The 13,814-nt window shown below is 49.5% G+C and overlaps 1 long non-coding RNA gene across 1 annotated transcript in view; it reads left to right on the top strand.

Annotated features, from left to right (window-relative positions):
- Positions 1 to 4,248: 4,248 nt before the first annotated feature.
- The window catches only part of LOC112544595 (uncharacterized), a 30,641-nt gene continuing 21,075 nt past the window's right edge, over positions 4,249 to 13,814 (top strand). Inside the window, exons 1-2 of the long non-coding RNA XR_003087938.3 lie at positions 4,249 to 4,693; positions 6,847 to 6,950. This is a non-coding gene — a long non-coding RNA (uncharacterized LOC112544595). The remainder of the gene's footprint in view (positions 4,694 to 6,846; positions 6,951 to 13,814) is intronic.

Raw genomic sequence — 13,814 nt, 5'->3', positions numbered from 1 at the left:
CCAAAGCTCCTGGCCACCACTGCTGCTACTGTGTCAGCAGCAGCAGCTGGAGCCCCGGGCCCTTTAAATCGCCCCCAGAGTACGTGCTGCGTGCACCCTGCGGTTCTGAGGGCTGAGAGGCCTTCCTGGTATGTGGAAGGGTGGCTGTCCTGGCCCCGCCCCCTCCAAGACCGTGAAGCTGGCCCTAGCCTGTGCACAGGGGTGTCCTCTTCCCGTAGGGATTGTCAGCTATCCGGTGGCCAAAACGACAATTGTCATCAGGTCTCATGGAGAGGTAAAGGAAGATAACAGCTCAGAAAAATCATCAGGGCAAAGGGAAGGAGTGGCAATATTTAGAGTCATGCATGGATACAAAATTGTATCCATACCCCTCTCTGCAAAAATGAGCTGCAGATATCCCTATCTGTGGATGCCCATGGATATCCAGGGATTTGCAGAGTTCTAATACAATTGTTCCAGTCTGCGGTGGTTTGTGTGTAGCAGGTGGTTCAGTGTCTGAGCAGTGGCCAACATTAGGTATCACCTGTTACTGTGCCAGACTCAATCAGTTGTTGTCCCATAGTACTCATGTGCTCTGCCCTCCTGGGAGGGCAGGGGTGGGGGAGCTAAAGCTCTCTCCGCCCCATTCCTGCTGTTTGTTGCTGGCTGTTCCCTTTCTATTCCTGTCAGGAAGAGGAAAGCTCACAGCGCCAGTCACCTGCTCCTCTACCCCCTGCTCTCCGCTAGGATTGTTCCACCGCAGACTGGAACAATATTATTAGAGCCCTGTGAATATTCCATTTGGATAGGTCCAGGCGGATGAGGAGGTATCTAAAATGAGCCTTCAACCAGCCGAACACCCCCTCCAGCATGATGCGGGCCCTGCCGAGCTTGGCATTAAAGACCCATCAGGAGGGGTTGAGGTGTCCTGTGTAGGGTTTCATCAGCCAGGGTTGTAAGGGATAGGCCTCATCCCTCACCAGGCACACAGGCACGTCCACGTCCACGTCCACGACCCTGATGTGGCAGTCGGGGAAGAAAGTCCCGGCTTGCAGCCTCTGGCACATGGAGGAGTTGCTGTAAACCTGCGTGTCGTGTGCTTTGCCGGACCAGCCCACGTTAGTGTCTGTGAAGTGGCCCCAGTGGTCAGACACAGCCTGCAGGATGACCGAGAAATATCCCTTCCTGTTGATGTAGAGGGAGGCCATGGGGATGTGTGTCCCATCAAGAGCCCCCCCGGAAGTTGGGGAAGCCCAGGGCGCCAAACTCCTTGATCACTGCATCCACATCGGTGAGATGGATGACGGAGGGACACACAAAACCACCGAGAGTCACTGGGGTGCCAGGGTGGCTGAGTGTGCTCCTTCCCCACCACTGCTCCATGCCCTCAATCCCCTCCGTAATCCTGGCCACCATGGACAGCCCATAGTGCGAGTGGGACAAACCAAACCCTCCCGGGGAGGGGACTTGCACCCTCTCCCCCCCTTTTCCCTAGGGCAGCCCATCACCTCCTTCCTCTCCCCCCCCCCCACCAAGCACAGTGGCTGGAGACTGCCACACCTGCATGAGCACTGCTCCGACGGTGGATCTCCCCATGCCGAACGAGTTTGCCACGGATCGGTAGCTATCCGGTGTGGAGAGCATCCATAGGGTGATGGCCGCATGCTTGTGGAGGGGAATGGCGGGCCTCATGTGCATGTCCTATCACCACAGAGCAGGGGCAAGCCACTTACAGAGCTCCAGGAAGGTGTCCTTCTTCATCCTGAAGTTCTGAGTTCATTGGTGGTCTCCCCAGCGCTCCAAGACAATGTGGTCCCACCAGTCTCTGCTAGTGTCCAGACGCCAGAGGCGGCGGGGCACGCTGGTGTTCGGGAGCTGCAGCTGCTCCTCCCCGTCCCCCAGGAGGGTCCGGAGGATGGCATGGGGGTCGGGCTGCAGCAGATGCTGTGAGGCAGCTTGCAGAAGGCGCAGCCAGGCTTGCAGCAACACGTCCAAAATGAGTACCAGAGTGCCTGGGGCAGCTCCAGCTCCATGGTGCCGAGTGCTACGGTGTCCCTGTGACAGGACGGGACGGGTCTAGGCACAGCTGAAGGCGTCCGCTCAGGGCGAATTGCTCAAATTCAGGGCTCCTTACAGCCCCCAGACTGGAGACCTTCCAAACAGGCTACAAACCAGTCCCACAGAGTGCTTCAGCTGCCTGCCTGAAGCCTCACAAGCAAAACCCCTCTGACACCCCAGTGATATCCATGCTCCAAATGGCCCTGGCCACATACACAGGTGAGGGGTCTTAGAACCCAAACTCACCTTCCCCAAACAAGTTCTGTCCAGTTCCAAGAAACCAGCCACAGTTCCCAGGTCAGTTTACTCTCTGGATCTTACCCACAAATCACGCTGAGCCAATCCTTTAGAATCTACAATCTAAAGGTTTATTACTACAAGAAAGAAAAGCATGAGAGTAAGGTTGTTAAAGTATCATACATTAAATGCATCGAATCTCCCGGTTCTCGACGCAGGCTCTAGCAGAGATATTATAGCCGCTGGCTTAAAAGTCCTTGTTGAACATCCGATGTCAGGATGGGTCCACAGTTCTTCCCGCCTCGTGATTCCCTGCAAGGCCACATCTGGGGTCAGAAGCAGATCTGAAGACCAAGACAGAGTCGGCCACATGGCATAGTTATACCTCCTTCCTGGTCTCTTCTTGGCTGCAGCAGGTCACCTGGCCTGCGGCCTATCCCTCTGTTCCCTGCTGGTAGACCCTAGGTATGAGTCCCCATTCTTGAGGTGTGTCGTTGGCCTATAGAGGGCTATTGTTCCAGAGCTTTGCTCATTAGCATGTCCATAGGCTGAGCTGCTTTGCCCTTAGTTCAACCATATATAGAGAAACATTCAGTATCCACACAAAGTACATGCTTATAACTTCACACACAGACATTATACAATTACATTAATAGCATATATGAAATCAGAAGAAAGTAAGCTTCTATTTGACACCTCACATGGCCTCCTTTGTACCGACTTTTGGGGCAAACACCCCCCCATGGGTGAAGCAGTGACCCGGCTGCTCCCCTCAAAATCCCATAACGTGACAGTCCCCAGTGAGGGCAACCAAAGCAGGCAGAGACAAAAATGCTTTGCTGTCCCTCGGTGACGTAGGCAAGCAAGCAGGGAAAGCTGAGAACTGGCTGTCCAGGAGGGTTCCCTTTAAGCACAAGCCTCAGCTAGCCTCAGGCAGCAGCCACACTAAGTAACTCCTGACCTGATGCCCTGCTGGAACCAATTTCATCTGCCCTTAAATGTGATTCAGCATCCAATCAGTGTGGACATGTGATTTTGAAATAGCAAAATGCTATTTCGAAATGCATTTTGTGTGTAGACGCGTTATTTCGAACTAACTTATTTCAAATGAACTATTTCGAAATAAGATATTTTGAAATAACGCTGTAGTGTAGACATACCCTAATGGGAGGCAGAGGAGAGAGGGCTCCATCAGCCTTCTTCTGTCAGCTCCCAATGTCCCCTGGGCCAGCAGCCCTGAGACTTTGAGGGTATGTCTAGATTACATGCCTCTGTCGGCAGAGGCATGTAAAACAGGCTACCCGACAGTCAATGAAGTGGGGATTTAAATATCCCCGGCTCCATTAAAATAAAAATGGCCACCGCGCTGTGCTGGCTCAGCTGATTGTCGGCACAGTGCGGCAGTCAAGACGCGGATCGGTCGACAGGGGAAGCCTTTATCGACCTCTCCTGTAAACCTCAGGATAGGAGTCTGAAAGTTCCCCCCAGATGGCCGAGGTATGGCTCAGGTCACCAATGGGGATGTCTCTCAGAGGACTCTTTCTATCCCACCTCTTTGTGAGGGTTTCCCACCAGGAGGGCTAGAGAGCAGCCCCCCGCCTCTGCAGGTGGAGGGAGGGAAGCAAGGAAAAGGGAAAACACTAAAGTCAACCCCCAATGTCCACACCCACTCACAGGGACAAAGGCCTAAGTGGCAAAAACATTCTCTCACCTTAGCCTAGTGTTTTGTGTGTGATCAGTTTGGCCAGCACCAGTCCCATCAGGCTGCACAGGTACCAACCTCCTCCAAGGCTCTTACCTTCTCCACCCGTCTTCCAGCTCAGTTAGTGGTGGGAAAGGAGAAATCTCCAAACAGGCTCCTCCTTGTGCTCACATACAGGACCTTGAATTTTCTCAGGCCTCCAGGGCAGCCCTCAAGGAGGAGACTCCCTGGGGCAAAGCCCTGGGGGGGGCGTGTCTCTGAGATTGCCCTTGCCCTGCAGCCTGCCCCACCTGGCTGTTGTCATGGTCTCTGTATGAGGTCACCAACCTCCTTTAACCAATAAGCTGGGGTGCTGCAAAAGGCCTTTGTGATGTCAGTGCCACACCCACCCCGCCCTGCATGGCTAATGTCTTGCCCCTTTCCGTCCCCTTTGCATGTTTGAGCTGTTCCCCTGGGTCCCCCCCACTCACTCAGGGTTAGTTCTGGGATCAAGCAGGCTACGCATGGGAACGTCAGAGGCTGCTCAGTGCCACACTCAGTTTTGAGCAGCTTTGCAGGCTTTAAAGCCATAGGAGCTGGTTAGATCATCTAATATGACCCCCTGCATATCACAGGCCTCCTGTCTGGGGCAGCAGCGAGTCGTGAACCAAAGCACACTCCAGCAAGGCATCTGGTCTTCATTGACATCAAGAGATGGAGAAACCACCGCTTCCCTTGGTAATTTGGAGAGAATTGATGCAATGAGGGGAAGGGAATGGGCCCCAAGGCCACACTCATGAGTCAGTGGCATAACACATGCACGCCAGCACTGCACAAAGGGTGTGCACCAGGGGTCCCCAACATTTTTATGCCCAAGATCACTTTCAGAGTTTAAGTGGAACCCAAGATTTACTGTGTCCCATCACTGATGCCCTGCCCCTTCCCCAAAACCCCTCCCTGCTCATTCCATCCTCCCCTCTCTGTTGCTCACTCTCCCCGACTCTAACCGACTTTTACTGATCTGCAGCAGGGGTTTGGGGTTCAGGAGTGGGTATGGGGTGCAGCAGGAGGTTAGGGGTGCTGGCTCAGAGGGGAGTCAAGGCTGGAGTAGGTGCTTGGGATACAGGAGGAGATTCATGGTGCAGGAGAGGTTTAGAGGGCTGGCTCTGAGGGGGACTCAGGGTTGAGGTGGGTTTTGGGGTGCTAGTTCTGAGTGTGGGCTCAGAGCTAGGGATTGGGGGTGCAAGAGGCAGTATGGGTACTGTCTGGGATTTGGCTCAGGGCTGAGTTGGGGTGCCCTCTCTGGGAGGAGAGTTGGAGTGGGTTGGGGTGGAAGGGGGGTGCAGGCTCTGGGAAGGTAACTAAGGCTGGGGCAGAGGGCTGAGTTTCAGGAGGAGGTTCAGGATGCAGCAGGGGATGTGGTGGCAGGTCAGGGGTGCAGGATGGGGCGCATTCCAGCCTTGAATTATATGGAGGTGAAGCAATGGGTTTTGCCACAGGACTTCTCATTGGTTTTAAAGTTACAGACTAACATGGCGACCCCTTTTGTCACATTTATCGTCACCGTTTGAGATTATCTGGCTGACAGAGTAAAGACTGAATCAAGAGGAGGGGGCTGTGGCTATCACAGAGATACAGACTAGTTAACCCTTGGAGCATGTATTTACTTGGGCTGTACACACAATCACAACAGCAAGGGGCTCAAATAAGACACACAATTATGTGTCTAAATCTACTTAAAATATGGTGCACACTGCAGCTAAACCGCTCAGATTGCAGTCACGGAAATCCATCCAACTCTGTGAAAGGTAAATGTTTGCGGAAATACAGGTTTTCTTGGCCTCCTCTCCTGTCTTCCCTCTTTCACTCCCTAAGGACTCTGATTTGCAAACTGAGGTAAACACGCCTTCCTGTGTTTAAAAACTGCTTGACCAGTTCTGCCTAATCAGGGCTACGTAAATTTGAACATGTGCCACCAATATCATTTAGGGGCAATTCGTAACATTACATATAACGTTACCATGCAATTATTGCCCAGAGAGCTGTTCATTTTCTAGTGATATGTCACAAGGTGTATTTTGCACAAAGATCATTAGAATGGTGTCTAGGGTGTGGATACAGGGGTGCATTCCATCACCGAAAACAAACTATATGGGGAGCTTTTGATAAGTTGTCACGGCTACACATCAACTAGTCTAATCTTGAAACTGTTTTTAGCAAGTAGAAATCACAATTAGTTAGTTCTCTGTCCATTGCCGCTTGGCCATCTGGCCACAGCATTAGCAGGGAAACTCTCTCAAAGGAAACAGTTCATCCTTTTGTTGTCCTTTCTACTTGGTCAAAGCAATTTCCTTCTCCTGATACCACAGGGATTTTATCTTAGTGTTGTGGAAATCTCAGACTTGTACCCCTCAGACTTTCATTTGTGGATTGTCTGATTGCTTAAAAGTTCTGTCAAATTCAAAATATATAATTAAATATTATTATTAGTCCTAGGAAGAAAAAGTTAACAAGACAATTATGATTAGCGTAATAATATCTTTCGCTGGCTTCGACTGATTGTTACTCCCCTTCAGGTTCTTCTGGGAATCTTATTTCTTTAACCTCTGAGCACGGCAATCATATCTCCAGCTCCTCTCATTTCTCTATAGCTGTTGCAGAGGGACACTAACACAGTAAATTTGGCCCATGATGTGGGTCTTGGAAAAATAAGCTTTTATGAAAACTAAGAGCAATAACAATGTTTCCATGATGGTTTTCAAAACCTCAAAAGGAAACAGGATGTTTGTTTTGTTTTATAAAAGCAAAATCCGATTATCTGTGTTTTTAATAACAAGTAATTTGATTTATTTCAGAGGAATAAAGTGACATTATGTTTCCACTTTTCTTAGGTGGCCACCTTACCCTGTGAGCCGACATCAAGAGAGGAAGAGCAATTTCTCATGCTACGCAGCTTGTCACTGGAGTCCCTTATAACCATGGCTCACCTGCCCTGGTGAGGACTTTGATTGCATGTTGCAGTAGGAATGTAACACATTTCTCAGGTGCCCATCAGGAGCAACATCAGTGAGAACAAATGGAGTGAGCGCTCTTGTAAGGAGTTTAAGGCATGTAAATCTACCCGGCCAGACTGCCTTGAACGCACAGAGGGAGAGCAGAGCTTCCCTTCTCCTGAGGAAGTAGGACTCAGGCAAGTAAAATCTCCCCTCCAATCCCACATCCATGTGCACATTGCTGCACCAGATTTCACAGGGAGTGCAAAGGGTCCACTCCCTTCTGTAGCTGAACATCTCTGCTGGCCAGTGCAAGGATGGGAGGATGGAGTGGCCCCTAAGGCCATCTTCACCCATTTGTGATTGTGATATCTGCTCCCCATCTGTCAGCCTGCCAGTGACGGACATGGAGTGCCCTTCACACCCTTTCCTCCCCACAACTTGTTCCACTCCCTTGACTGGCACTATCACTCCAGTCCTAGCTTTGCCTGGCATGTGTATCAAACAGGCCTGGAGTCTAAGAGCTAATCAGCGAGCCCAGGGGTCCTCCACAGTCAGGGGAAGCAGGACATGGGGAGAAAGGGTGAAAGAGCAAGAGGTTAGTGATCAGGGCAGCAGGCCGATACTGCAGACCACTAGCATTGTTTCACCTCCACTGCATTCTTGCAGAATCCCCCCCATTCAGGGACACAATGCCGAGCTGAATTTTGGCTAGGGATAGGAACGGTTAACCGGTTAACCAGTTAACTGGTAAGCATCACCAGTAATGGGCAATGCTTACAAGTTCCAGTTAACCGGTGGGGACTGGAGCAGCTCCCTCTTTGATGCAGGCAGGAGGTAGCTCCAGCCCCGCAGGGCCCGCCACAGATAGCAGCTGTTCTGGAAGCCCAGCGCATCCCCATCCATGCTGAGCCAGGTGCATTGCAGGTAGGGGGGCTGCTCCAACCTGCCCGCCCTCCCGCCGCCTGCTCCCCTTTAATCGATTAACTGGTTAAACATCATTTGAACCAGTTAACTAATTAAACAGGATTTTCCATTCCTCGTTTTGGCTGCATCAAGGAAGACGTGCCAGAGACTCCAGGAAGTCCAAATAGAAACTTCGCCACTGCTATTGATTTTACATGAAAGGCACTGCGCAATACAATCCCTGTGCGAGATTATCATGGCACTACTAGACTTAGGGCTCGCTGACTGTTTTAACAGCTGATTTTTCTAAGTATCCTAAAATCCACATGCAGACTCAGATTACTTTGAAATGTGCTGTCCATCATTAAGGTTCAGGGTGGGATTGGTGGCCCTAAAGTGAGGTGGTTATAGCAAAGGGTCTCCAAGTTATACCTCTCCCTTAAAAAAAATCATGTGATAGCAAAATTGTAGGGTTTGTATCCTCTCCCTGCCACTTTTTGTTGTTGTTATACAGGTCTAGACCTACAGCTATAGCTCAGATCTGCCCCAAACTGGCAGGTGATGTCAGCTGGTGTCTAGTAGCCTCTGCCCCTTGGAGGAAGCAATATTTCAAAGGTTACTCCTGGTAAAAGTTGGCTGTCCCTTGTGGCTCAAGTCAAGTTAATGTGTCAAGGAAAGTCATCTGCATGCAGGCAGTAGACATGGGGCTCTATAGCAAGCCAGATTGTCAGCGTAACTGGGTGCATCAAGGGAGCTTGCTGTGACCACTGAATTCAAGCAGCATCCATCTATAGTGCATCTGCGCCCTGCTCTGGCAGCTTTCTAAGAATGTGTGTTGTTCACATTAGCAACTCTCTGCCTCAGATGCTTTGCTCATAGGGGCAAATTTCCAAAGGTCTGCCCTTTGGAAATTTGCCGCCAAGAGCAAAGCATCTGGGGAAGCGTCCCTATTTTAAAATTCTCTCTCTCTCTCTCCCTCCCCCCCTCTCTCCCTCTCCCTCCTTCCCTCAACATTTTCTTCCCATTGGTTCTCCTGGCTCCCTGCCAGCACTTCCTGGGTTTAACCTTTAGTTACTGAATGCTCGGATGTTTAGAAAAGGGCAGCACTGCTGCATGAGACTGTGATGCCGCTCTGATGTGGCTGGCTATATCTGGGATGTGATCTCACATATCAACAGAAAATTCTGGTCAGGAACAGTGCATTTTTCTGCAATGAAGCCTTTTAAAAGTAGATTGAAAGGCAAGGCCAGGGGGTATATGGAACATTAGTTCTTCAATGCGTTTAGGACTTCATTAATAGTCAGAGAGATTTCCAGCTTCCTCAGGCAGACAGGAAAGCGTTTCAATTTCTTCCCCAAATTCAGAAGCACAAACACTAAGCAAACACAAGAGGCAAGCTCTACTCTGTTTGGGAATGTCTAAAACATCCCTCTGTCGAAAGAGGGATGTAAATTAGGCAAATCGAAAGAGCAAATGAAGCATCATTTGCATCATCGCATCACAACGGTCTTTCGAAAAAAGAGTATTTTGAAAGTGAAACCGTCTAGACGCAGTTCATTTGAAAGAAAAACAAAACTTTTTTCGAAAGATCCTGTAGTCCTCAGGGAAAAAGGGGGGTTTTGAAAAAGGGTTGTTTTTTTTTTTAAAAAGAACCACATCTAGACAGGGGTTTCACTTTCGAAATACCCTTTTTTGAAAGACCACTGTGACGTGATTATGCAAATGAAGCGCAGGATATTTAAATCCCCACTTCATTTGCACTTTCGATTTGCCTAATTTACATCCCTCTTTTGACAGAGGGTTGTAGTTTAGACATAGCCTCTCTGTCCTGCAATTTAAAGTCCTTCTTCTTACTTTTAATATCCTTCATAAGTCAATCTTGAGCTCTTTGCCTCAGCTGCCAAGATCTCTCTCTCTCTCTGCTTTGTTTCCCTGGTTAATTTTTTTACTTTGTTAGACAATCTAATTGGATGTTCTGTCTGTTCCGGGAGCATCCACTTTAGCTGCCTTCTTGCATCTGCCTTGCCAGTGCTGTGGAAAGCTTGGCCTCACCATTCCCATTTGCCTTTTCCCTTTGCAGTTTCTTTAATATTTAGTTACAAAGGTGCAATTCTAGCTGCCGTCCTTGTTACTGTAGCACGATCCCAGAGCCCTATCAGATCTTTTTGTCATTTTTCTCTCAAAGGACATCTGCCCTTCTGTTTTGAGGTCTACGTTTCAGGAGTTTCTGTAGGAGTTACTTACGGGCATGTGAATCGGCCTGACCCACTACGGTCGTTCTTAACCTAGAAAAGGCCGATTCACATGCCCGTAAGTAACTCCTACAGAATCCATGCTGGGCTGGATCAGCTGATTGTCGGCTCAGTGTCCTGTTCTCCAAGGGTGAGTCTAGACTACATGGCTCCGTCAATGTAGCCATGTAAAGTGGTTTACCCGACATAGTCAATGAAGCGGGGATTTAAATAATCCCTGCTTCATTAAAATAAAAATGGCCGCCACGCTGTGCCGACAATCAGCTGATCCAGCACAGCGTGGCAGTCTGGATACGGATCGGTTGACAAGGGCAGCCTTTGTCGACCACTCCTGTAAACCTCGTTTCACGAGGCATAAAGGAGCGGTCGACAAAGGCTTCCCTTGTTGACTGATCCGCGTCTCATCCGCCACACTGTGCCAGATCAGCTGATTGTCGGCACAGCACGGCAGCCATTTTTATTTTAATGAAGGGGGGATTAGTTAAATCCCCGCTTGATTGACTATGTCGGGTAAACCACTTTACATGGCTCCGTCGACGGAGCCATGTAGTCTAGACACACCCCAACAGTGGCTAATGCCAGGTGCCCCAAAGAAATGAGCAGAATCAGAACAAAGACCTACCCCAACGTTGAGACAGTCAAGTAGCCAGCGTGGGGCTCGAACCCCTCACGTTGGTGTTATTAGCCCCCTACGCTCACCAGCTGAGCTAGCTGGCCATTAGAGGAGAGCCATGTTGCAAACACCTGTCCTGGCTGCCACACACCAAAAGCACAGGCAATTGGACATGACTGCTGCCAGCACCCAAAGGAGCTGACCGCTTTGTCGGGCCCCTGGGCAAGATGTGTGTGTGGGGGGGGGGCGGCTCTGTGTTCCTGAAAGGGGTGGGGCCTCAGGTGCAAGGGGAGGGGCTGGGGCAGCCAGCCCTCGGCATGACCTGGAGTGCACTATGCCTCACCCTCAGAGCCACCCGCAGTATGCCGCACAGTGATCTAAAGGCCCTGGGACTGTAGTAGTGACAGTGGCAGCCGCAGCCCTGGTCCCTTTAGAATTGCCAGACCCTGGGGCAATGCCCCTTGCCCACCCCCCCCATCAGCAGGATTGCCAGCACCACCACAGTTGCTTGGAGAAAGCCTCCCGGTTGGTGTATCCTACAGAAGGACATTCTGTGTCACTGCAGAGCTGGCCTAAACCCAAGAACAACGGCCGTTTCAACCGCTCCTCCCAGCTCAGCCCCTCGGCGCACTTCCAGCTCCTCCCATGAGCACTCAGCGCCGTCACGGTCTCCTGCATGCCCGATGATTGAATGTATTCGAATTATTGCACCTTCCGCAGTTCTGTGCGGATGAGCTTCCTGCTTCACAGTGCTCAGGGCGTGCAACTGTAAGGGTACGTCTAGACTACATGCCTCTGTCGCCAGAGGCATGTAGATTAGGCTACCAGGCATAGGAAAATGAAGCGGCGATTTAAATAATCGCCGCTTCATTTAAATTTACATGGCTGCCGCGCTGAGCCGACAAACAGCTGATCAGCTGTCGACATCAAAGGTATTTGTCGACCACCCAGGTAAACCTCATCCCAGGAGGCATACCTGGGTGGTCAACAAATACCTTTGATGTCGACACCCGCGCGTCCAGACTATCGTGCTGAGCCGACAAACAGCTGATCAGCTGTTTGTCGGCTCAGCGCGGCAGCCATGTAAATTTAAATGAAGCGGCGATTATTTAAATCGCCGCTTCATTTTCCTATGTCTGGTAGCCTAATCTACATGCCTCTGGCGACAGAGGCATGTAGTCTAGACGTACCCTAAGGCATCTCAGGGGTCAGAACTGAGGGATGTTACAAAACGTGTGCCGTTTCGTGTAAGGCGGGGCCAGGCTTTCAGCTGATGGAAATTAGCACAGCTCCAGCAACATCACTATTCTAGGGTACAGGGCCGCCCTATAGAGTAATGGGGCCCTACACAGTACTGTTAAATAGGTGCCCATATGCGTGATGGCAGCTGGGGAGGGGGCCGATTTTTTAGGGTACGTCTAGACTACATGACTTCATCGACAGAGCCATGTAAAGTAGTCTACTCAGCATAGTCAAAGAAGCAGGGATTGAAATAATTCCCGCTTCATTAAAATAAAAATGGCCGCCGCGCTGTGCCGACGATCAGCTGATGCGGCACAGCACGGCAGTTTAGACATGGCGCAGTCGACAAAGGAAGCCTTTGTCAACTGCTCCATTATGCCTCCAGTACGCCTCCGGTTTCCCTTGTCGACCGCGCCATGTCTAGACTGCCGCACTGTGCCGGATCAGCTGATCCTTGGCAGAGCGCGGAGGCCATTTTTATTTTAATGAAGCGGGGATTATATAAATCCCCGCTTCTTTGACTATGCCAAGTAAACTACTTTACATGGCTCCGTTGACGGAGCCATGTAGTCTAGACGCACCCATAGGGATGTGATTTTATACTCTTCAGCAACACACTAATGAACTATTTAAAACAAATTAAACTAAGATCCTGTTGACTGACACAGTAAATTCAAAGTAGCCGAGTTAATCTGTAACTGGAAAAACTTAGAAAACAACAAATAGTCTTGCAGCACCTTAAAAACTAACAAAACATGTAGATGGTATCACGAGCTTTCGTGGGCACAGCCCACTTCTTCAGATGAATGGAGTTATTAAAGGTCCTGTTTCTAAATAAATAGGGGGCGCAATGGGGAAGGAGAAGGAAAAAGAAAGAAAAAAGAAAAAAGGGGAAAGAAATAGTCAAATAGAGCCTCCATGCTACATGAAGCTGATAGAGAAAGTTGCTAATTGTTCTTAAGTACCCATTGTTTTTTTATGTCATTAGGCTGTGAAATGTAGCAGGTCATCCAGCCAATGTCTTTATTCATACCTCGGTAATAGGAATCATACTTGTAAATGAAGTTAAGTTCAGACTGGGACAGGAGTTCGCAAATGCCTGTTAAATGGCTTCATTATCTCTTCCATGGCTCTTTCACAGGTTCTGCTAATAGCTCTGGCAGGCTTTTCATTTTTAAGTTAACTAGCTGGTCTCCAGAGGAAGCAGAGCCCTAGAACAGGTCTAGGAAGAGGCAGGAGAGCAGGCATTAAGATCCCATGGTGCCCCAGATTTTCAGGTGCCCTGCACTGCTGCATATTCTGCGTATGAGTAAGGACGCCTTTGCTAGGGTAGTTTCGCCCTAATGAGATAAAACCTCTGCCTACAGCAAATCCACGGAGTTACATTAAAGATGTACTTGGCCCATTCATCTCTTGTTAGTAATTCAAATACATTTTAACTGTATTAGAAAATTAGGGAAAAATTCTGTAACCTTATACAGTTACTTTCATTGACTTCAAAGGGACTATTCGTGTGAGTGCGGGTCACTCCTTTGAATAAATATCAGATCAGACCTCTTCACTTGGAAGTTCTGTGCTGTCGCGTTGTTCTGAGCACCATTAGCCCGGCAGATCATTCAGATTACAGTGTTAGACTCTGCTCCGACAAACGCTTAGGCACGTGATTAACTTTACCTCCGAGGGAACATCTAAACTACATTCCTCTTTCGAAAAAGGGATGTAAATTAGACATATCGAAGTTGCAAATGAAGCCAGGATTTGAATTTCCTGCACTTCATTTGCATAATCACATCACGGCATTTTTTCCAAAAACGCTATTTCGAAATTGAAACCGCGGTCAAGACGCGGTTCTT

Source organism: Pelodiscus sinensis, chromosome 16, assembly GCF_052426305.1.
Source record: "Pelodiscus sinensis isolate ZL-2025 chromosome 16, ASM5242630v1, whole genome shotgun sequence".
Classification (NCBI taxonomy): domain Eukaryota; kingdom Metazoa; phylum Chordata; order Testudines; family Trionychidae; genus Pelodiscus; species Pelodiscus sinensis.
The sequence above is the reverse complement of the archived record's forward strand: the minus strand, read 5'-3'. Positions and strand labels throughout refer to the sequence as shown.